Source organism: Mastigoproctus giganteus, chromosome 8, assembly GCF_048544385.1.
Source record: "Mastigoproctus giganteus isolate SK-2022 chromosome 8, ASM4854438v1, whole genome shotgun sequence".
Classification (NCBI taxonomy): domain Eukaryota; kingdom Metazoa; phylum Arthropoda; class Arachnida; order Uropygi; family Thelyphonidae; genus Mastigoproctus; species Mastigoproctus giganteus.
This window is the reverse complement of record NC_143582.1, coordinates 164399237-164423526: the sequence shown is the minus strand read 5'-3', so window position 1 is coordinate 164423526 and position 24290 is coordinate 164399237. Positions and strand designations below refer to the sequence as shown.

General features: G+C 37.3%; 1 protein-coding gene across 8 annotated transcripts in view; it reads left to right on the top strand.

Moving 5' to 3' along the window:
- Positions 1-24290, top strand: part of LOC150081977 (fat-like cadherin-related tumor suppressor homolog) — a 1021521-nt gene that overhangs the window by 183454 nt on the left and 813777 nt on the right. For 5 of the 8 annotated variants that reach the window (XR_016547261.1, XR_016547260.1, XM_090379031.1 and 2 more), the window contains exon 2: positions 5835-5928. The exons of 2 other annotated variants lie outside the window; for them this stretch is intronic. The gene's annotated coding sequence lies outside the window, so the exon portion shown is untranslated. The remainder of the gene's footprint in view (positions 1-5834; positions 5929-24290) is intronic. One more of the 8 variants, XM_090379027.1, reaches the window with a different exon arrangement.

Genomic DNA, 24290 nt, shown 5'->3' with positions numbered 1-24290 from the left:
AGCTTGCAACTCTTTCCGAGCTTGTTTTAACCGCACACTTTTTTTTTTTTTTTTTTTACATGATAAGAATACTGGGATGTAGTTATTTTAATAGAAGGATCCATTATTATCGGTTCTCACAGATTTTAAGTTCTTAACTACCAGTATTATCTTACAAAATATTTGTTTATTTATAAGACTTTAGCCATTGCAGGACTTCTTCACCTTTGGACAACTGTCTGCTTTTAATGTGTGATTTAATATTCGCATAAATTACTACTGGTACTTACATTATGCGTGGTTATATTGTACTGTTCCGCCACGCAACTTACGAGTGACAGTTAATTAATGGTAGTTTATTTTAGTACTCTTTCCTGAATAAACTGTACATTTTGGGTTTTCAGAAATAAGTAAAAGTTCGTATGTGATGCTGAAGTTAAAGTTCTTCTGATCTGTGACAAATTCATGATGATCTGGAAGTAATGAATGGAAATTAAAATCCAAATACGACGTACAATTATAAACTATCTCAATCATTAAGGGTACTATATATGTGTGTGTTTCGATTTTAAGTTGTAATGTGGATATTTTGCAGAAATAAACTGAGAATTAATACAGATATATATATATATATATATATATATATCTGTATTAATTGTACAAATAAACGCAGAATAAATGCAAAAATGTGGCAATAGGTGAAATATAGACAAATGTGAAAGAGAAGAGAAATTGTATGCTTTAGCTATAAGTTACACACGACACTGTCGGGATATAATGTTCGCAAAATAACTGATACACTTTCTTCAACTTTTGTCAGCCACTATTTTGTATTCCCCATGAAGAAACATGAGTAGTAAAAGGCACAGTATGGTCCAGGAGGCCCTTGTGCCAAAAAACACCCAGCAAAACAACAAAATAGTAGTAAAAGGACAAAAGCGTTCTCTGTGGTTGTTGTCTGCAGTATTTTTGTTTCTTTGGAATTTAATTACAGGCATAAAATTACTTTAATCTAATTGGTTACATTTAGCCAGCCAGCGTATTACATTTTAAAATTCGGAATAGTAATTTATTTCATTAATTAGTACACTTATTCCTTCGTTTTATATGAACTTCAGTTTTAAGGTTATATGTATTCAATAATATTTTCTATTAATCTGTTTCAAGTATGCAGGCCTAATTATATATATTCAAAATTTGTAATAAAATACAGTAAATTCTGTGAAATCTGCTATTTTACAATCCGAAATTCTTTAAAATCCGTCAAACCGGCCCTCATATCAGCGATTGCAATTATCTTTAAGAATCCGTGCAAAAAACAGAGTAACATTTCGCTCTTTATTAGATGTCGGCATCTTGTACTTTAATCCAGTTTTACGGCCAGCAGCATTTAAACTGCTTAGATAATGCAGTGGTCTTAATTCTCACAGCAGAACAAATTTCCTTTTCAACGAATTGTCCAGATATTGCACTACTTTCAAATGGGCGCCAGAAGTTTAATTGGCCGTATGTTTAAAAGATGAAACTGCTGTGAGACCCTGTTTCAAGTCCTTCATTAGATAAGGTATAAGGTATAAGGTATAAGGTATGTTAGTGTCTAACGGCTCCTGGGATTTCTCCCATCTCCGCGGGTGTACATTGTATCGGGGCCAGAGATTTGAAGTGTGTGGGGGTCATGTGCTGTGTATTGTGTTGTGCCCTTTGTTCCTCCGGTCTATTAGCCGCCGAGCCCCTAGTGGGACCCGACGTTACCACACCATGCCACGGGGAGGCTGACCGGGTGTACCACTGTAGCTAGAGTACTCTGGCGGGTCCTGCCACCTACTTTCCTGGGATTTCAGTGGCTAGGACCAGATTTAAGAATGAGATGATCGCTGTTTCTTGAGCAACGGTTGTAATTTTAACAGAGCGTAGGGTTGTTCGCTGATAACTTGTTCTAGGGCCAAATAGGTCGGGCAGTAATTTTGATGTTTTTAGATTTAGACCTGTGGGGGCATGAGTGTGTGTGTATATAAAAATATATATACACACACACCCACACACAAATATATATATATATATATATATAAACTAAAAAAAAAAAAAAAAAAAAAACGTTGTGCAAGAGAAAAGTAAGGGAGGAAGGCAAAAAGACTGGAGGGTAGGAAACAGAAGAAAGATAGTTGATGACCTCTAGTGACAACACACGGACAAAATAGTTATAAAGAGTGTAATAGCAGACTGGAAGGACAGTTCGATATCAGCCGCCATGCGGTGTGCGAAATCAGTTTTCAAAAGTTGTAATTAAGCTAAAGGCATCTGTTCAAAAGCGGTTCAAAACGTTCCATCAACCATGCAATTTAAATCCTTTTGGAAGCAAAAACAGAAGAAAGGACATGATATCATAAATGCTAACAGGTGTATGCAGGGCATTTACATAGGCCTATGTACTATACAGGTGACCCCCGCTTAACGCTGATCATTCGTTCCGGAAAAACAGAGCGCTAAGTGAATCCGCGCTAAGCGAGCGCCGCTTTCCCATAAGGTAACATATGTATTTGTGAGCTGCGGTCGGTGCCATAGGATATTTCCTAATCAATAATAAACGGTAATGAAAAGATGCACAAATGTCGGTCAAAATATTTAATATTCAAATATTTGCACATATAAAATATTCTGCATTACATACGTATAATTATGTGGTAACTACTTGCGTATCAAAAGTAAACAAAATTCCAATTAAAATAATGAATTTAATTGATTTAATTTAATGGATGAATTTAATCATGAAAAATGTGTGGATGGATTTTGAGTTGAACTTTGGCCCTCTTCCAAATAAACTAAAAGGGGTATTAATTTTAAATGGCCCGCAGCGTTACCACCCAACAATAAAGTCAACCGAACCTTCGCCGCTTTGAAACTTGGCATGTTTTTTGTTCTTTCAATATGAAACTTCTTTTAGGCATTCGTTTCCACAAAAGTCCTGCTTCATCTATGTTAAAAACTTGTTGAGAAGTATAACACATAATACCCCTCTTCAATAATTTTAACAAGTTCTTTTTTGAAAGTTTCGGCTCCTTAATCTGCACTAGCGGCTTCTCCCGGGATTTTAAATCTATTCTACCAGTTTTAAATGGTTCCACATTTTTTTTTTTAGGCGAGTTTTCTTCAGATCATCGTATTGGCAAATCTCTTCTCTCTCTCTCTCTCTCTCTCTCTCTCTCTCTCTCTCTCTCTCTCTCTCTCTTTTTAATATTTAACTTAACTGAATTCTGCATTGGAATATTATCTTCAATAAAATTAGTCTTTCCATTTCAATCCTAATAGCCGGTCTAGTCCTAGTTGCTTGCAGTGGAACAGCTATCTTTCCCGCTGCTAAAATTAATTCTTTATTTTTTTTATAATTGTTCTTACAGTTAAACTTGCAAGTTCTAAATTATGGCACACATCCGCTTGTCGTTGACCGGAATAGATTCGCTTCAAAACGTCTAATTTAATTTTCAAATTGAGTCTTTTTCTTACATTTATAGTCTTCGTACTGCGCCCAGACGTTGTTGCATTTTCATTCCTGTCGGTCATTATTAGATCTTCGAAAATATAACTGCGTTGGTTGAATTAATTATGATACAATGTTCAAGTAAACTGTCCGTTACGTACGATGTCTAATACTGTACTGAGTGATGACTAACTAGACTTCGGATAAATGCATATAACGCAAATATTACAAGCAATATATTTGATCATTTTTTAAAATGTTGATCTCGGAACTACGTAACAAGTGACTGTACTTAAATTAGCGTGGAGAAAATTTCACTGAGCGTGGGAAAATTGCTCAAGTCGACGTGGGAAACGTTTTAATGCTGTTTTGCTATTCATTTTCAAGCTATCGACTCCATCAAATGAAACGATTTCGTTAAATATGTCAAAAATGTAATCTGTAAAAGAGCGTTATAGTGATCTGTGACAGCGTTATAGTCAGATATGGGTTATAATATAAGAACAGCGTTATAACGAATCGGCGTAAAGCGAACCGCGTTATAACGGGGGCCTGCTGTATACATAGGCCGCCGTAGCGTAGTGGTCAGGCGCGCGAGTGCATAAGTACACATGCCTTGAGTGACCGGGGTTCAAGCCCGTGACTGCTGAATACGGTGCTGTTTCTTGTATTCTGTCTATCTTGTGAACTTCTCTGATCATTTGGGCGTCCCGGAGTATAAACATAAATTTTATTTATTTATTTCAAAAGTGATGGTCAATAATTTAAAGGTGAACTGTACAGATTACAATATGCAAAAAAAAAAAAAAAAGCCTAGTAAACATGGGTCCTTAAGTGAATCGTTTTCGAGATATTGCACATTTCTAGTTGGGATCCACTACTGACAAGGTGAACTGTACAGAGTTTGGATTTGCCACTGACTTGTTTGTTTAGGTTAGGTTATGCTCATTCTCTCCCTTTCCTCTGTCTCAGTGATCTTAGACGTTGCAGGCATGCCAGTACTTGTCAAAGGATAGTCAACATGGAAAGAGATTACAGCAACGAAGAGTATGCAGACATGCACTTCACGTATGGTAAAGCCAAAGGCAGTGCATTCGAGGCTGCACGTTTGTTTGTTCCAAGAAGCATTTTCCCGCCGAAGGCAGCCCAACAGGCCCACATTCATCATGGTACATCAACGCCTTAAAGAACATGGGCGCTTTGCACATGGAGTACGAGCAAGTAGGCCCAGAAGCATAATACCTGATGTTGAGGAAAGGGTATTAGAAAGAATCGAACAAAATCCAGGAATTTTGACAAGGCGGGTTGCTCTGCAAGAGCATGCTGAGTCAGAAGTGAGTGGCGAATTTTACATAACCAGTTACTAGAAAACGAAATGCACAAGGCATAATTCCTTATGGGTTTAGGTAATTAACTATATGATATCGGTGTAACTATATAATATCGGTGCACTACATACGTAGTTCAAATTTATGGGTTAACTATGGTGTATTTACACCGATATTATATAGTTAAATAGCCAATTACTGTACCCCTGCCTGCGGGTACAAGGTCTCAGCAATAAATACAGACTACCCTTCCAGAGTGTTCCCATAGTCAGTGGCGGATCTTAACAGAAAATGTTCATTGTCTCGAAACGGTTCATTTGCTGCCCGGTGTTCACTGGGACTTTTTTGCTTATTTTAGTGTGTACTTTTCACTCTTTAAATTATCGACCATCATTTTTGAAACACCCTGTATAAGTTCAGTTATTTGTGCTTGATATTTGTTAAAATATACTCCTCTGAAATTGTTCAACCACTAGATGTACATCTCTAAAGGTCGAATGCTGCTGAAATTAAGCAGTTCCAGAGCTGTTAACAGCCATTAAATGGAAACATTAACCACTTTTTCTCTCCTAATTTTTTATTATTATTGAAATTTAAAAACGTTATTTTTTTTTTGTAAATAATTACTTTAGATTAAAAACTATAAGATATTCATAAAATTGCTTTTATTAAATGCACTGAAATAAAAAAAAAAATGGATGCTAATGCAGAGACCTGACAGAAAATGAAATTTTTTCACATTCACCAAGAAGCGTTTATATTAGTTCTGTTTAAAGTACGATCTTGAAAGTATTAAATTTTTGTTTCGGTGCATTTCATAAAACCTGTTTTTTCTTAAAAATGTTTTATACATTATGGACGAAAAATCAGGATAACTTTTAAAAAATTCACTAAAGCAATTATTGACGTTTGTTTTCAGTCCATTATTTGTTCATTTATCATTTTCTCGTTTAATTAATCAGTATTTTCCCCCATTAAGTTTACGATATGCTACGTTTAAAGTAAATTAGCGAGTAAAATTTCTTGTTTCTTTTTCTCTGTCTCTCTATCAGACAACAGAATTCTGATTTTGTTCTCGAAGACAAAGATGAAACATCTGTTACCGATATCGCGTTAAAGGTCCAAAAACGCAAAAAGGACAGGTTGGTAAGTGTTTTGAAATGTTAATTCTACTTGTAACTTGACCAAATATGCAGTTTAGTATCACAACATCAAACAAAATGCCGAAGCACACACACTGGCGCCTCCGTAGCCAGGTGGGAAGGAGCAGCAGTGCGTAACACACGCTTCTTGATTAGACCGGGGTTCGAGCCCGTCACCACGAAATACGGAGAATGTGGAAAGGTCAGGGAATGACCACCGCATATTCTCGGAGCAATATGGCCTTAGTTGCTAATGCTGCTAAAAACCAAATAACAACAACAGCCGAAGCACACACACACACGTGTTTGTCTTCACCTGCCCGCTCGCATGTAACAATTCGACTCTCATCAGACAGTTTTCATGAAATTTTACATTTAGGCCTCTTAAAAAGATTTTACCAGCCATTTCAGACTTCATTAAAATCGGACCAATTGTTATTTCTTTTTTCGTCCTCACGTAATAACTTCACTTACAATAGATGGATTTCCGTGAAATTGTATATTTGTGTCATTTAGAAAGATTTGTAGAGCCATCCCAAATTTCATTAAAATCAGAGCAATAGAAACCGACGGTTATTATTTCTCTGCCCGTCCATCCGCATGTAATAATTCCACAATCATGAATGATTTTCATGAAATTTTATATTTGGCTCTTTTAGAAAGTTTTATGTGCCTTCCCAAATTTCACTGAAAACGTCCAGTAGAAATCCTGCAATTATTATTTATTATTTTCCCCCCGTACATATTACATAGGCCATCAATATATATCTTACTTAATGGTGTAGCTAAAGCAGTGTAAATTATGTTTTATTTTATTTATTTATTATTATTATTTTTTTATTTTTTATTATTATTTTTTTTTTGTCGTGCGCTGGTTGAAGTAATGAATGAGCAATGATGCGGATGCTTTTATGCGCGAACCGAGAAACAAATTTTCTCGGTTCGCGCATAAATGTTTTTTTTGTTGTAAATCATGAATTATAACTAATTAAGTATTATAGGTATTCTTGAAGGTCGAACTGTCGATTATTAGTTATGTAATTTAATGGCAATGGATCGAATCAAAAACTTTCATCTGTATGGTATTCAAGACATTATTAATACTGTACTTTTTTTTCCCTTTAAACTTATTTAATACGAGAACGATATTGAAATGAAAAGCCACATTTTTTTACAATTGTTATAAATATTAAAAATATCTCTCCTAATTTTTTTTTTTTTTTGAAAGATATGTATTCTAAGCAAAAAGATATCGCTAAAAAGTTAAAAGATTGGAATATAAGGATTAAAACATTAGTAAAACGGAATTTTTTTAAAGTGTCATTTTTGGGATTTCATCCAAACTCACACACTGACATACATTAATTATCAAATAAAAAAATTTAAAAAAATTGATGTTTCTTTTCTTTTCGGAATTCGTAATCTTTTTACGAACTTGTTATTAGCGGATTAATGTCATGAACACAATTTACTTTAGCACTGCACTGTCATAAAATTGGTGTGTATTAAAGCTAACGCGAAGGCGAACTCCGCTATAAAGGGAGCTATAACATATGGTGAGATTCTTATGAAGACAATATTGAACAGCTTTTACTATAGGAGTAAGGTCTACGCAATTATCACGCCCATCAAAATGTCTGAAAACATGAAAGAGAAACCGTACAACGGCCTATGATTCTGTATTTAAGAATATGGACTCTCACTTAGGCTGAGGCTGTTAAAAGTTTTCAAGAGAATTACTGTGAGAGTTAGTCCATTTTGTTCTCTCTAATGATCAATTAAATGAATGCCCTTTGAAAAGATAACTCTGTAAAGAGGACAGAGGCTTGCTCAGGTGTAATTAACGCTTGGGTGGGTGTAACGCCTTGCAGAAGAAGGGAGTTGCCTATATGTGGTTTATCATACTGGAGAGAAAGCAGAAATTTATTACCTGATGCATTTACTTTTGTATAAATTGAGTTGTTGGATTGGATTGTTTTAGATGCGCGAGACCATGAAGCGTTAGCGTATTGTATCTGTAAATTGCGTGTATTTTTTGGTCCGTTTGCCCATTTTTAGGAATGAAAAACTTGACTTTCTTGCGCAAAAAAAAAAAAAAAAAAAAAAAAAAACACGTTACAGCCCTTGCTTGAAACCGACTGATTCGTCTAGGTGTGGGAGAAAGAAAAAAAAATGCACAGAATCCATGTCGTCTCGAAGGGAATTGAACCTCAGCATTTCTTACACGGTGTGGATGAACAGCAATCGTTTTCAGTATGCTGGCTACAAGAGCGATGGGAAAGTGATTGTATGCTGTATTTTGCTGTCTCCAAATAAACTCTGTATGCATTGTGGGAATGGAAATATCCTGAGTGAGTGTCCGAACCCACGCTTTGCATAATAATGAGCTGACTAGGACGTGTTGCTGTGGCTCAAGCGGTATACATTATCTGGAAGTGTATACATAAACCGTTGTGACCTCCGCAACTGTGTAACACTTTCTTCATACGTGCAAAGTATAAAGCCTTCTCCCTTTCAGGAACCTACTTAACCCCTTCATCCATTTAATACGTGCGCTCTGCGAAGTTTCCCCTTGGAATATCTCTCGAATATCCGTTGGAGACGCGTCTAATTTTCTGGAAAGTAACTTTAAAAGCAATAAAGGACCTATTACTGAGTGCGCTTTGACCTTTAACTCCGGCCTATAATTTCTCGGTTCGCAGCCTGCTCCTTTAGTGGATGTTGCGGAACGTGCAGCATTTATTGCAGTTTTATCTTTGTCGCAACCATCACGTCTGCAAAGTGTTGTTTAGGTGACTCCTTTCATCACATCGTTTCATCCTCCTGTCGATGGCTATAATTCGCCCACATTAATAATGTTTATGAGAAATAATTGTCCAGTTAGCGCGTATCTTATTTCTCTGTTTATGTCCTTCCAATAAGTTAAAGTGTATACCACACTTCTGTAGGCTACTTGGCTTCCTTTGTGTTATGTGTCTCCAAGGAATATTACTGCTTATATTTCTTCTAATATCCGGCATAAGTCCCCTGAACTATTGAGTTTCTGGTGATAAAACCAAATAAGATATTTAAATTTACAAATACAAGCGACTCGATTATGCATAGTAAGGGTGGCACGTATAATATAAAATATTAAAAATAAGTTTATAATATAGGCAACGCTTGGCTGCAGAACACGCGCAATTTATAAATATAATATATAGCGTAGTGTGGCCTAAGTCGCTGGTGCGCCTGAAACTCTACAAACAACTTAAAACATGAAATAGTGAAACCGAAGAAAAGAATGATGAAACGAATGGCGAACAAAGTCAACAGGAACGGTTATGAAAGCAGTTCAAATCCACAACTAGGACAGGTTGTGGGATTTCGTGGATTGCAACATCGGCAAATCCACGAACCAGATAATGGAGTTTGACCTTATTTTCGCGATTTCTTTGTTTAAGATGCAATCTGTAGGTCTCGCCAAGTTTGTAGGCACAGATCTGCCTGGATCTTCCCATTATTAAATTAGTGGAGAACCTGTTTCTGGATTTTCTTAATTTGTGGGTACAGTATAGTAAATTTGCGTTTTTACTCTAACAATGATTTCATCTTGCTACAATAAAATAAATTTTCTCTAAATTTAATAACTTTATTGAAATTTTAAAAAAATTATTTAATTAATTCAATGAACTTAGGTGAAATGTTAAAAACTAAAGCACAAATTGTGAGCAGTAGCTTCATGCTACAGCTGAGCAAAACAATTCGTTTTCTTTTTTTTTTCTTTCTTTTCTTTTTTTTTTTTTTTAGTTCAAACTGTCAGTTTTCCATATGGTATCTGTTCACTACAGATTTGGCGAGATCATAACTTTGAACCTTTAGCTGTTTCTTTATACAGGTTTTACAGCGATGCGTCTGTTTTGTGATTGTGTTCTTTCGCTTTCTAGCTGTTGAAGAATCTGGGAGGGTAGTTCTTCTGAAACATTTTTTTATTCCACAAACGCATCGCGTGACGGATCTTCTGTGTGGTCAATCTCATTATCTTGCCATCAGGGTTGTGAAGTGTAATAAGTAGCATTTGTAGTTATCTGCTGAGATCATCCCAAAAATCCAACAGAGATCAAACACATATTAGACTCGAATTGCTCATCCACTCTCCTTAAGCTTACGAAAAAAGCATTCATTTCCACACTTCACATCTCTTACCTCAACCAAACTGATCCTCCCTGAAATCCACTATGCTCTGCAGTGACCAACCTCATGGCTACAATTGATGTCATTGTCAAGACATTTGAGGGTAATTGCGATAATTAACCTTTACTTATGTGAACACTGAAGCTGCATTTGAGGGTGTTGGTATCAACACCCTCAACAAGCTCTTAGAAGAAAGCCACTACGATGTTCGTGACAAATTCTTACTGTTCCTTAAAAGAACTACTTACTAATAGGCTAGTGCATGTTAATCTGAGAGGACACGCATGTACTCGTACTGTCAGTGCTGGCATATCACCAGGTGCAGTTCTCTTGGGCTGTTTGTTTATGTTTGCCATTGCACCAATTATGCATGACATGACCAACATAATTTACGTTGACGACCTTAAATTCCCATAAAAATGAACCCATCGGGCCACGTGGTATCACACTATTAATTAATGAGGAACTCCTCTTAATGCGCACGTGACAGCTCCATGAGAGAAATTACTCCCCAGTGAATCTATTCGGTTATTCTTTATGCACCTTTCCCCATGTAAAGAGAATATTTGCAGTTAAATGCTGTTTGCTAAAATGGGTGTTACACAAACATCACTTATTTCAACGGCACACGACCACCGATATGGATAAAATAAATCTAACAACAAGATTACCCGCGCTGATTACCAGTAGGCGATTCGTCATGACCATTAATTATTTTTGGAGAGAATAGTTTCTATCCCGAATATACGAAATACATGAATGTGGCGTATTTCTTCGCCTGTCCCTGGAACGTCTATGATACCCAAGGTGATTTCACTTGATGCTGAACTTATGATGTCCTTAATTGTTAAAGGTTAGAGATACAGATACTTCCACAAAATATTCCCTCCGCTAGAATTCATGTGTCGTGTTATCAATAATTTTTTTTGTACTGAAAGTAATGAATTGAAATTGAATTGAAGTTTGTATTGTAAGTGAGCTGAAATTTGGGCTACTAAATCTACGAAATTTGTAGACCTCTGATTGTTTTGTTAAATCTGTTTGGTTAAGCTAGTTTAGTGTAGTATCTTTTAATCCAGCTCCAATCCTTGTACTTTATCTTAATTTTATTCTCTTCTTTGTTCCTCATGACAGTTGTTGTTTCTTCGCCACTTCTTACCAGGAATCTGTATTCCTTCGAATACAGGAATCTGTATTCGAGTTCCGTTGTAGACTGGAGGAATTTCTAAAGGCCTCTTCAATCTGGGTAGCAGTTAGTTGATTTGAGGTGGACAAAGTAGAGTTTTCTCTTCCGTGAAGTATTCCGGGTTTTTTAGCTCGCACAAACACATGAATAGCTACCCTTGAACACACACACACACACACACACACACACACAATACGAAATGGAGTAATATGGTCTAAGCCGCTGATGCACCTAAAACTCTACAACGACAATAACTGTCTAATTTATAAATGTGTTATGCTATACTGCCTATTCACTTTATTACTTCAATGAGCTAATAGTTTTTGGTCATAATCGCTGCTCCAATATGTTCAGTCAACTAGGTGTTGAAAAGTGACACGAAGAATATTGAACCTTTCGTACAATAAAATTGTCATCAGTTTTTGGTATGGCCTGGGCAGCCAATGATGCTGATGAACACGCTTTTCCAGTTCGTCCTATAGGTTCTCATTGGAATTGGGATCCCTGAATTGGAGTAGCCAGGGCAGATGTTGAAGTTTTCGTGTTCTTCAGACCAACCTTTCACCATACCAGTTGCTACAATGGATAAAAGAATGGTTAAGTGGGAGAAGACAGAGGGTGGTAATCAATGGGTGCTGCTCTTCGTGGATTAATGTTGTTAGTGGAGTCCCACAGGATTCGGTGTTCGGTCCACCGTTGTTTTGTTTATTTATCAGTGATATTGTTGAAGGTATATCAGATTTAGTATCGAAGTTCGCAGATGATACAAAGGTTGGCAGGGTTGTTAATGACAGTAATGGCAGTTTACTACTGCAATAGGATCTAGATAATTTGGGCAGATGGGCTAAGAAGTGGCAACTGAAGTTTAACCTTGACAAATGCAAAGTACTGCATATGGGTAGAAGTAACCCCAGAGAAACGTACCAACTGTGTGGTACTACACTTAAGGTGGTAGAAAATGAAAGACCTGGGAGTAATTGTGCAGTCGGATATGAAGTTTTCTGAGCGATGCAGACAGGCTCTCAGGGCAGGTCATGGGGTTTTGTCAATGATATATAGGAATTTTGCTAACAGGGAGAAGGAGGTGATTGTCCCTCTGTATAAGGCAATGATCAGGCCACGCCTTGAGTACTGCGTACAGGTCTGGAGGCCTCATTTTAGGAAGGATGTAGATTTACTTGAGCGTGTACAGAGAAGGGCAACAAGATTGGTGAGGGGAATGAAGGGATCCTCTTACCAAGAGAGGCTTAAGTTCTGCAAATTGCAGCGACTGGAGACTAGACACCTGCGAGGTGATCTGATTGAGGTGTATAAGGCCTTGAATGGGTTGAGCACGCTGAATTCTGATGGGATCCTTCCACTTGTTCAGATTACGAACCTATGGGGGTATAAATTCAAATTAAGAAAAGACAGATGTAGAATAGATGTGCGGAAAGTTGCCTTTAGCCAGCTGGTGGTTAATTGCTGGAACAAAGTTCCATCTGTCTTTGTGGAAGTTGATAAGTTGAATAAATTTAAGTAGGAACTGGACAGGCATTTGGAGGGAATGGTGTGTTTTTTTTTTTTTTTTTGGCTGATGCTGCATTCCCTCATACACTTGCTTTCTTGCATCACATGCCACTACTACTACTACTACTACATTTGACAAGGTTGGACAGTTGCACTATTTGCTTGAAGTTTTCTCTCCATAGAGATAAAAATGCTGCATTGCCGAATGTATGTGATCCTCACGATTCTCTAGCGTTCATGAAACCCTCCAGTGGGACCAGGGGAATGCCATGAAGAATTGCCCATACCATTACACGTCATCCAGCAGTCTGTAAGACGTGTAAGGGCGTGCACGTAAACATGAACAACATAAATCAGGACCCTCAGACCACATGACTTGCCACTTGCTCCCAGCGTTTGTGTTCCTAGAACCAACGTAGCATGTTCGGTCAGTGCCTGAAGGTCTCTTACTCCCGTAGTGCGCATTCTGTATGTTTTCTTCGCACGGTGCTGTACCCTTCCCGCATTAAATGCAACAGTTATTGTTCCACCTTTTTGCGAATTACACTTGGTAATCTGTGCGGTTTGCCCAAATTAGCGTAGCCAACTCTTCATGGTTCAGATAAAGAGTCCAGGCAGCGTACGTCTCGGTGTTAACTTCTCAATGTTCATTTACCCCCCCCCCCCTAGCTCTGTTATTCCTTAAAGTTCTGTTTTTCACTTTTCTCCATTATTCCAATATGATCATCACTTAAAATTCGGTTGGACTACTCTGGCCTTCAGTGTTTTTGTTTCTTGATTTTTTAAAAATCATTTCATTGCTGTAAAACTGATGGACTTTAATACCGCATAATTGAAAACTGTCTGCATGTAAACGGCATAAAGTAAATATATTAAAAATGATTCGTAATCGTGTGTCACTAAAGATACCTCAGTCACGCAATATCGAATGTCGTTCAGGATGTTGATAATTCGTTACATTTACATAAGTTTAAAAAAAAAAAAAAAAAAAGACTACGCTGAAACTGGTTGATAATATCGAGCAATAAGTTGACCATATCTAGCCGCTGTTGAAGCTTTGCTGGTTACACGAGAACTGTAATCAATAACCTTTAGAATGACAACAATGAAAATCATAACTATTGTTGCTAGGTTACGAAAAACGTGAATGGCAAAGTAGGCTCAACCTTGTAGATAAGGTTATTGGCCATTGTTAACTTCGCGCGCTGTTGAAAGCGAATTTTGGCAGATTTGTCGTATGTTAGTATCTTTACAGGTGGCGCAATATCATCGTTTTAGTCGCATTATTCATAAAACGTATGAAAAAAAAAATTGGAAAAAATGTATTAATGAAAAAAAAATTAATTAGGAGGCACATCGCAAAGATGTGCTTGGGTTGTTTACCTTTCTCAAGATAAAACGATTCTGAATTTTTTAAAATGTTTTGTATCTTTGTTTCTTATTCTCATTATTTGATATGTGCTGCGGTACTCTCCTCGGTGTTTCAAAAATTAGAGTCAATATATTGATTGCATTTTTTACCTTTTCCTTTTTGTTTCTCTATTATCAGCTTCTCGTCTGTTTCGAGCCACATGAAACAACACGCTGCAAACCTCTGTTGTGAAACAAAAGATTCTGAATTGGAAAAAAAATAAAGTAGAATAATAACATAAATGATTTACAAAGTACTCGCGGTAGAGACCATAGCAAGATTGTTAATTAGAGCGGAAAATTGATAGGCGTTTCAAACATGCAGTTTAATTTTATCACCCTGGCGACTTTTCGCATACCAACAGTACCAGTATCCTATTCATTCATCCCACACAATACTTGTTGCCAAGCAACAGATGCTTTAGTTTGGCAAATAACATCGCGTGTTTTAGAATGATAACCTGAAAACTGTATGCCAGCCGTGATTAAATAATAAACAGCCTTTTACTAAACTGGATTTTTTTTTTTGAGTCCGTAAAATGTTCAAGGTGAAAGAGTTCAGTTGTATCCATTGTTATGTAACGGTTCTGGCGCACAATATAGGAAAAAATATGGAGAATTGCAAGCGTAGCTAAATGCGAAATATAAAGAATACCCATATTTCGCATTTAGCTACGCTTGACAGACAGTAATACTTCTCTTTCGTAAAATATTTCTAACCTTTTTAGAGGGAAGGCAGCAGAAGTTGACAGTATTCTTTCCACATTGCTATTCCGGAATTGCTTTGAATTTATTTTAATATTGAAGCACCCACGGATGGATTTTTTTTTGGGAAATGTGTTTATGATAGCGATCTCACTCAAACTGTGTCCTGAAAACTGCTGACATTTTCGGATACAGTTCAGCGGCGTGTTTCAGAACGATAATAAAAAAAAAAGTTTTGTTCTTATTGTTTTTGTTTAGGGCTTGTTTTTCTAAACTGTTCAAATATTCTGTATTGGACTGGCAGTATTGAAGCCTGAGATCAGGCTAATCAGCTCACCCGTATGTTGTCATTGACTATGTTGTCTTATATTATCTTGTTTAATCGTTGGCCGATTTAAACGTAAATTTGGTAAATGGCCTCCTTGAAGTTGGCTCCTCGTTATACGCGATATTAATTGTTCTTAGCTTCTTTCACAGGATGTTTCGTAACATAACATTTTGTTTTGATATACGGTTACCCTGTACGTCCCTAGTAGGTTGCTGAGCTCTCTTTTTAGTGTTTTGTTAACCAGTTGGACCTAGGTCATTTTATTAATATTAATGCAGTTATACATTCTTTCTTCTTTAAATAATTAGTTTTTTATTTTCTTATTTTATATATATTTTTTTCATTTTTATATTTCACGAATTTCTTTTAAAACTATGAATTTTTATCTTAATAATTTGAAATAGTTATTACATTTAATGTATATTTGCTTTGAATTTTATTTTTCGATGTTTACACTAAGCGGTTTTAAGATTTGTTTATTTTAATGTCTGTCTCTTTTATATTGTAGGTTTTATTTTACTTTCCTTTTATTGTATTTCCTTTGTCTTCGTACGTTGTACTTAGGCGCTCTCCTGTTTCCTCTTAAAATTTTATTAAAAAAAAAAAAAAAACTCGGTTGTCTTTCTTGTATACCTAATTGGGCTCCCCGATTTCAGGGGTCTCAGATGCCAAGCGATTTTGTGATAGTGTTTTTGCCAGTGAATTTGCGCTCTTTCTTGAAAGCTAAATCGTTTACTTATTTCTAGCATTAAACTAAAATTCATTTACATAGCCAATAGTAAACAAAGTACTTTACTGGATCAGAAAGGAAAATAACTTTCTTTTATTTTCCTATTATAAATACTAACCCATTATCGCTTGGCCAAAGTTGGCACTGCTCCTGCCTCCACGTGGCAGGGCCGACAATCTGGAGGGGGAGAGGTTCTCTCTTCCAGGGCGAAATGGAGCAAAGATTCCAATCCCCAAAAAGTCACTGGGTTCACAGGCCAGAATATAACAGGTTGTAAACATAAGGAGCCTGACTCTCTCTCAGCAAAACTTCAAGAGACTGATGTAGACAGAATTTGCGATCCAACCTTTCTCATCACCCTTTCGAACCAAGACCAACCTATTGGAAAAACTTTCCCCTTTTCTAGTGCAGAAATGCCTAGAAGGTGCAGTCGGGATTCCAAAGACAGTCAATCGGCCGAGATCAGGGGACTTACTAGTCGAAATTACCACTTCTCCACAATCTGAAAAATTCACAACTTTCGGCGGAACATCAGTCACTGTTTCCCCACAAGTTTCCCTTAATACATCAAAAGGCGTCAGTACCTAGTTGGGATATCCGATCAACTATCAGAAGAAGAATTGAAAGAAGAATTGCAAGATCAGGGGGTGATTAATGTAAGACGAATCATGAGAAAACAAGAAGTGTATCCATGTTCCCACATGGAACATAATTCTTACCTTCTGTAATCCAAAACCCACCAACAAGTGACCAAGGCCGGCTACCTAAACTGTCATGTTAAAGCATATATTCCAAATCCATTACGTTGCTACAAGTGTCAAAAGTTTGGGCATTCTCAAGCGGTTTTCAGGGGAGCAGCTACATGCGCCACATTTTGATCCCCGGAGCATAACTAAGCTGACCGCGCAGCTGCAACACCCAAATGTCCGAACATTCTACCTATTCCAAAGAGTGTCCCCTCTGGAAGCATGAGAAAAAAGATACAACAATATGAAACTGAACATAATGTAACTTCCCAAGAAGCCGAAAAAATCGCTACCATTCCCAACCACAGACAAGGAAACTTATGTGTCCAGGCAACCATGAAAAAAGTATCAATTGCCACTGAAACGGAAGTAACCATCCCACTCAGTGAATCTCTAGCTCACTGGGCTGGATCACTATTGCTAACCGTACCAGTAAACCAAGTAAAGCAATAAATACACCGGTAACCATAAAACCAGCTGCTGCTGCTCTCCAGCTTAATACTGGCACACCCGTAACATCTGATACCAACCAAACAGCATTAGACAACATGGATGTTGTTCAAGCGAAGAGGACCACATTCTAGAGCTATTTATCGGCGGGGCAACATGGAAATGAATTACAGAAATCCACAGCCACTCGGAAACAAACCGAGGGTTCCTCTAAATCACAACCGTAATAATGCGTACACTCTCTTACAATGGAACTGAGATGTCACCGCAGCAACTTAACGGACATCCGAGTTCTCCTCGCACAATATGACCCCATCTTTTGTCTGCAAGGAACTAACATAGCTCCATAGATAATCATCTCACTCTGGAAAAAACACGACAATCCATTTCTCGTACAGATCTGGGATATTTTAACCAAATTAAATGAAAATAGCCGAGTAATATCCTGTGAAACGAGCATGCATGCATGCAGATTTAGCTACAAGAACTGCAATTAACACTATTGATCCTTCCTTCAAGATATTTACCTCAGATTACAAGTATATTATTAAGCAGCGATGTGCAAGAAATATGGGAAAAACCAAACTAACAAGTTATTCCGTATAAAGAAAGACCTGAAAACCTGAAAATCCAGTATCACAGATAACAAACAAGAAGTTATAGTAGTAGTGGTAGTGGCATGTGATGCAAGAAAGCAAGTGTATGAGCTTATGCAGCATCCGCAAAAAAAAAAAAAAAAAAAAAATTTACACTATTCCTTCCAAATCCTGTCCAGTTCCTCCTTATATTTATTCAACAACTTCCACAACGACAGATGGAAGTTTGTTCCAGCAATTAACTACCCGCTGGCTAAAGCCAAATTTCCGCACATCTATTCTACATCTGTCTTTTACTTAATTTGAATTTATGCCCCCTTAGGTTCGTAATCTGAACAAGTGGAAGGATCCCATCAGAATTCAGCGTGCTCAACCCATTCAAGGCCTTATACACCTCAATCAGATCACCGCGCAGGTGCCTAGTCTCCAGCCACTGCAATTTGCAGAACTTAAGCCTCTCTTGGTAAGAGGATCCCTTCATTCCCCTCACCAATCTTGTTGCCCTTCTCTGTACACGCTCAAGCAAATCGACATCCTTCCTAAAATGAGGCCTCCAGACACAGTACTCAAGGCGTGGCCTGACCATTGCCTTATACAGAGGGACAATCACCTCCTTTTCCCTGCTAGCAAAATTCCTATATATCATTGACAAAACCCAATGACCTGCCCTGGCAGCCTGTCTGCATTGCTCAGAAAACTTCATATCTGACTGCACAATTACTCCCAGGTCTTTCATTTTCTACCACCTTAAGTGTAGTACCACACAGTTGGTACTTTTCTCTCAGGTTACTTCTACCCATATGCAGTACTTTGCATTTGTCAAAGTTAAACTTCAGTTGCCAGTTGCTACTGCAACAGGATCTAGATAATTTGGGCTGATGGGCTAAGGCCCATCTGCCCAAATTATCTAGATCCTGTTGCAGTAGCACAAGACATTGCTAGAATTCGGATAGGACACACCCACTTAACACATTTGCATCTACTTAATGCCACCGATCCTTCAGAATGTCCACACTGTAATACACAGCTACACAATTCAACCTATACTTGCAATTGTCCCTCACACAACAAAAACAAACATGCTGCCTTTGGCCCGTTTACTACCATAAGTACACCTCTTACTTTAGCCTGACTGTTAGCAGGTACACCAGATGTAGCCAGGCTTTTTACTTATCTCAAATGCTTTAAATATTAAGGGTATAACCATAATGCGATTAGGCGCATTATGGCCTAGCTGCCCTTGCGCCGTTAAACCCAAAGAAACAGCACCGATTACAGGGACAACCTGAAAATTCGATATTTTGATTAACTGTTAAGCGGGCTATCAAATCTATGATCTTCTGAGGGTAAGGTATTTTGAGGAAAGCTACCTAGAGGGAAAATTCGCATTTCATTTTAATGTTTTCAAAGACCTTAAGAAATTATGCCTGTTCAGTACCCTTGGTTTCTTCCATGTGTATCCTGAATGAAATCGCTCAGACGTTTTATGGACACCCTGCATATACACATAACCTCTGACCTAGTAGAGTGGTGCGTTCAAGAGTGCAGTAGTACACGCGTTATTGACTGTTGTTCTTGCTTGCGTGATCACTAAATATGATTAATGGTGATATTCTTGACAAAATGGCTAATTGTAAACTCTCTTGACGTGCTCGTATATAAACAGAGCTTAGTAATAAGTTTTAATATCTATTATTGTTATTATTATTTATGATGTGTACAATTGTAGTTATATGTATGATTATTGTTAAATATCATTTGTATTATAATTGTGATTATTATTAGAAATAATTCTTTATCGAAATAAAAAAAATAATAAAAATAAAAAAAAGAAATGATACGCGGATGGATTTTTATTTGTAGGTGAACATAGTACTGATTAGTTGTTGTTTAGATAACTGTCCGCTGTAATAACTGGGTTCAGGCACGTTTCTTTTAGAATAAAGATATCAGAATGAAACAGAAATAAATATTTATGCCAGCAGCCAGCCTGTAAAGTAGACGATCCTTTCTTTATAATCCGTATGGTTGCGTTTTTATTAAGGAATACTCTCAGACTCGGTCAGATAAAAACTGTTTATTCGTGGATGGATTGCGCTTCGCTCTGGACTTTTGGCGATCCGTACAAACAGAACCCGTGTTACGTGTAATGAAATACTGGGACATCAACAAACCACCTGCAGGTGGTATTCGATTCTTAACGTGGCCGCTATTGACAGACAAAAAAGAATAATCAAAATATAAAGGAAGAAATAATATTCTGTCTCCGAGTCTTATATTTGGTCTTCAGCGATGAAGAAAGAAATATTCGAGCACCGTATTGTATTATGGTTACAGAGCTACTGAAATGTTTTCGTGCAGGCATTCATCATTTTGACTTGTAAGTGTTCCGCGGTAGCACGAGAGATCCCCACCCATTCCTTTCATTTTAGCCTGCTTCATATGGCTCCTTTCATGTGAAAGCTGCTTAGACGTGCTTTATGCTCTTTGTCAATCTATTTCTACATCTTTCGTCCCTTTGCTTCTTGTTATTGCAGTGTTTGTCACACTGGAACGTTTCACTTTCGTGATATTCTTTAGCCAGTCAGGTGTTCTCTCTCTCTCTCTCTCCCCGCCGCTTTTATTTGCCTCCATCGTAATTCCATTTTCAGTGGGTATGTAAAATGTTTTGTAGCTTTTAAGGCGTTTTTTAGGAGTGTCCTTATTTACATGTTTTTTGTCGATGTGGTGTACGGAACCGTTTTATTTTTGAGGTTTGAAACAGATATTTTTCACATTGGGTCGCACAGAACAGTTTTCGTTGCTTTTTGCATCGTGGAGGTTTTTTTTTTCCCTCTTCTTTTTTCTTGCTAAAGTATGGCGGAACAGGGTTACGCACTCTTCGAAAGGGCTCAGAAAATAAATTTTAAGTTGTAGGAAGCACAGTATGAATTGTTTCGCTGGGGGTGGTATAAATCACCTAGGCACAATTCTACATGTATGTGCATGCGCCGTATGTTTTAATTAAAAGAGATGTTTCTGGGAACTAAACCTTTTTACCACTTTTGGAGATCATCAGCGGTCAACTAGATGTACTAACCTCGTGCTTATTTCAGAAATGATTCTTAAATTGCGATTTCTCTGCCGTCTAGAAGGAATAATTGAAAGGATATGTATGTACACAAGTTATTTACAAACCTCTCACCTACAGAAAAAGAGTTTTTTTTTTTTTCCATTTCTCGGCAGGATACTCTAATGGTGAGAAAGCTAAGCATTACAGAGAATTAATACAAAGTAGCCATTTGTGTTAAAATCAATTTGATTTGAATTGGCTCAAGTCTATGAAAAAGATATCACAATAATCAAACACAGGAAGTATAAATTGCTTGTGGAGAATAATTATAACTTTGTAAATCTTAAAAGTTGGGGAGAACGCTTAATTAAATCCAGAAGTTTGTAAAGTCTCAGATATTTATGTGATTGATATTCCAAGAGGGATGAAATCGGATCGGAATAAGACTCCTAAGTCCCTGAATGTGCCAATACTTGCAGTAACAGAATTTGCAGTATAATAATCAGTAAAAACTAACGGTCGAAGTGCATGATTCAAGCGGAAAGACATAATTTACATTTTTCTGTATTTAGAAACAAGTTATTTTTGTTGAGCCAGAGTGAGAGGGAATCAAGACAGGATTTGGAGGTATTCCCTGTCAATTGAAGAATAGGCAACTCTCTGAAATTTAATATTATCTGCATAAAGTTGCCACGCAACATTAACAGACTGAAATACAGTTGACAGATCATTAATGTAAACAATAAAGAAAAATGTACACGAAGGGCGAGCCTTGAGGAACATCTTGCGAAACAGTAAACGGAAAGTTAATTTGCTATCAATTATTACGTGTAGTTTACGATTGCTAAGCGGTGAATCATGCAATCCTGTAAAGGATTGTAGCCTATAAGATGCACGCTTGAAGAGAAGAAAATCGGTGTGAATAGAGGACATGCGAAATATCAAGGAACAGCGAATCAGTTTAATTTCCTTTTTCCGAATTAATTTGCAGGAAATAAGAGAACAAGGCGAGATTTGAAACTCTGAATTACCTGGTAAGAAAAGCATACTGATGATTATTGATAAACTGGTGAAGGTAGGAACTAAGATATTTATAAAATAGGAGTTCAAAAATTTCGCAATTGTATTGACTATAATACTAATAGATCGATAGTTGCTAGGCTTTCTCACCCTATTTTTTATATATAGGGATAATGTAAGCGTCTTTGAACGCTGAAGGGTAACAACCATGCAGAAGACAGTACTGTAATTGAATATGTATATAAGAATTGGTGATAGAGTCTTATATTTCGCAAAAAGGATTCTTCTTCTCCTATGTTTATCTTCGATTACACTGATTTATAGGCAAGATCATATATCTCTATTGGTGATTACCCTGATTATTAACCTCTTTTGGCATAAGCACATTACAAATTATTGCTTCCTCTGCATCTAAAAAACTGAGTTTTCTCTTTCGCCCTCGGCGTTGCTTTTCTTCCAAACAGCTGTTCACTCTGCCTTTTTCTCCGTGTGCCATCTCCTAACGGAGGTCGGCGACCACCAGAGCAAATGTCTCTCGATCTCTGGTAGCTCTGAACAGCTGCTCAGTGTTCAGTCCCGTCCAATTCTTGATGTTATCTAGCCATGATATGTGTCTTCTCTCGGGCTTTCTTCTTCCCTCCATTCTCCCTTCAGTAATTAGCCGTGGAATTGTATATTTGTTGCTTCACATTAGGTGTCCAAGATACGCCGGGGTTTTTTTTTTTTTTTTACGTTCTTCAGCAATTCAAGGTTTTTTTTTTTTTTATATTTCTCGGCAGGATACTCTAATTGGTCACATTTGCTGTCCATGATATATTTAACATTCTTACGTATGTCCACATTTCAAATGCTTCTAATTTCTTGGAGGTGTTAGTTTTCAGTATCCATGTCTCGGCACCATATAATAAAACTGACCAAATGTGTACAAATCGAAAATCAGCCCTACTGTGCAATATAGTTCAGACATCTGAGGCTGTGCCTCCAAAATCTCTCTTAGGCTTCCAAATTCTATTCAAAAGAGAGCAGTTAGGCTAATTAATGGCTCATCTCTAACAGAATCTCTCCACTCGCTGTCTCATAGACGTCCTGTTTTTGCTGCATGGCTTTTCGATAGATACTTCCATGGGAACTGAACTGGCTTCTATAATTCCCGCTCTCACTTCCAGAGTAGTCTGAACACGTGCTACAACTAGTCAACATCCTTTTACTGTCCAACTTCAAACTCACAGAACCAACTTGTTATTCGTTCAACTTCCGTTTTCTGGAACAACCTTCCTTCATACGTATTTTCTGAAAATTACAATGTATAGTAGTTCAAGTCTAATATCAACAAATATCTTCATTCATCTTCAACCTTCAGCCCAAGCATGGTACTAAGTACTATAGATTCTAATATCTCTCGTGTTTGGGGGTTTCATAAAAAAAAAAAAAAAAAAAAAAAAGAGGAGCTACTTTTTTTCCTCTGGTATCCTCCTGCACTTTTCTTCAAGAAAAGTGCAGGAGGATACCAGAATGAGGAGCAGCAAAATCTTTAAGACGAATAATGGCCGACTATAGTTTATATAATTAAAGAAGATAATTTTGAAGGAATTTTGGTTATCGACTATAATAACTATGACGTAATTAACAGCACGTTGTTCCATCTTTAGCAGCTATGACAATGGTAGTACTGCATGCCGCGAACCCGACTATGTGTGCACAGGTGTCCCTGCTGATGTTATTCTATTCCCATTGAAGAATGACCTTCGGAGCTGTTAGATTCGTTGGTTTTGCGGCTTATCTCGGATGTGTCGTTCCAGATGATCCCGCAAAGCCCGATGGTATTCATGTTTGGTGACTGTGCGACCATGGCAGATACTACATATCACTGAAGCGTTCTGCATCCCTTCTTGCATTGTTTTTCCTTGTAGTCTGTGGCATTGTTAATTTGAAACATTCCGTTGCTGTCTGGGTGCAACGTCAAGATTATGGAAACATCTGATATGTAGTAATAGTGTAGTCATACAATGGAAGGAAGCCACAGACTTTTGCTGCACTGCCGAAAAAAAAAAAAAAAAAAACCGACTAAATAAGAAAATAAAAATTATTCGCTTCTCAAACTGTCAGCCCCAACTACTCGTGAAGGCAACCTATTCCAGCAATCAACGACTTGCTGTTGTTGAAAACTTCTACAATCTATTATAAAAGAAAACTTTCTACAATCTATTATAAAAGAAAACTTTCTACAATCTAGTCTGTTTATGCCACGAGTTCTGGAATTCTCTATAACAGTGAAAAGTCCGCCTTCGTTCAATTTAATAACCCCCTCTGAGGTGCCTGGTTGCCAATCTCTGTAGCCCACATATTCGGAGTCTTTCCTCATATGTTCTTCCTTTTGCCGATTTCACCACGCGAGTTGCCCGTTTTTGAACTCTTTCAAGAGGATCAATGTCTTTTTTTAAATGAGGTCTCAATACTTGAA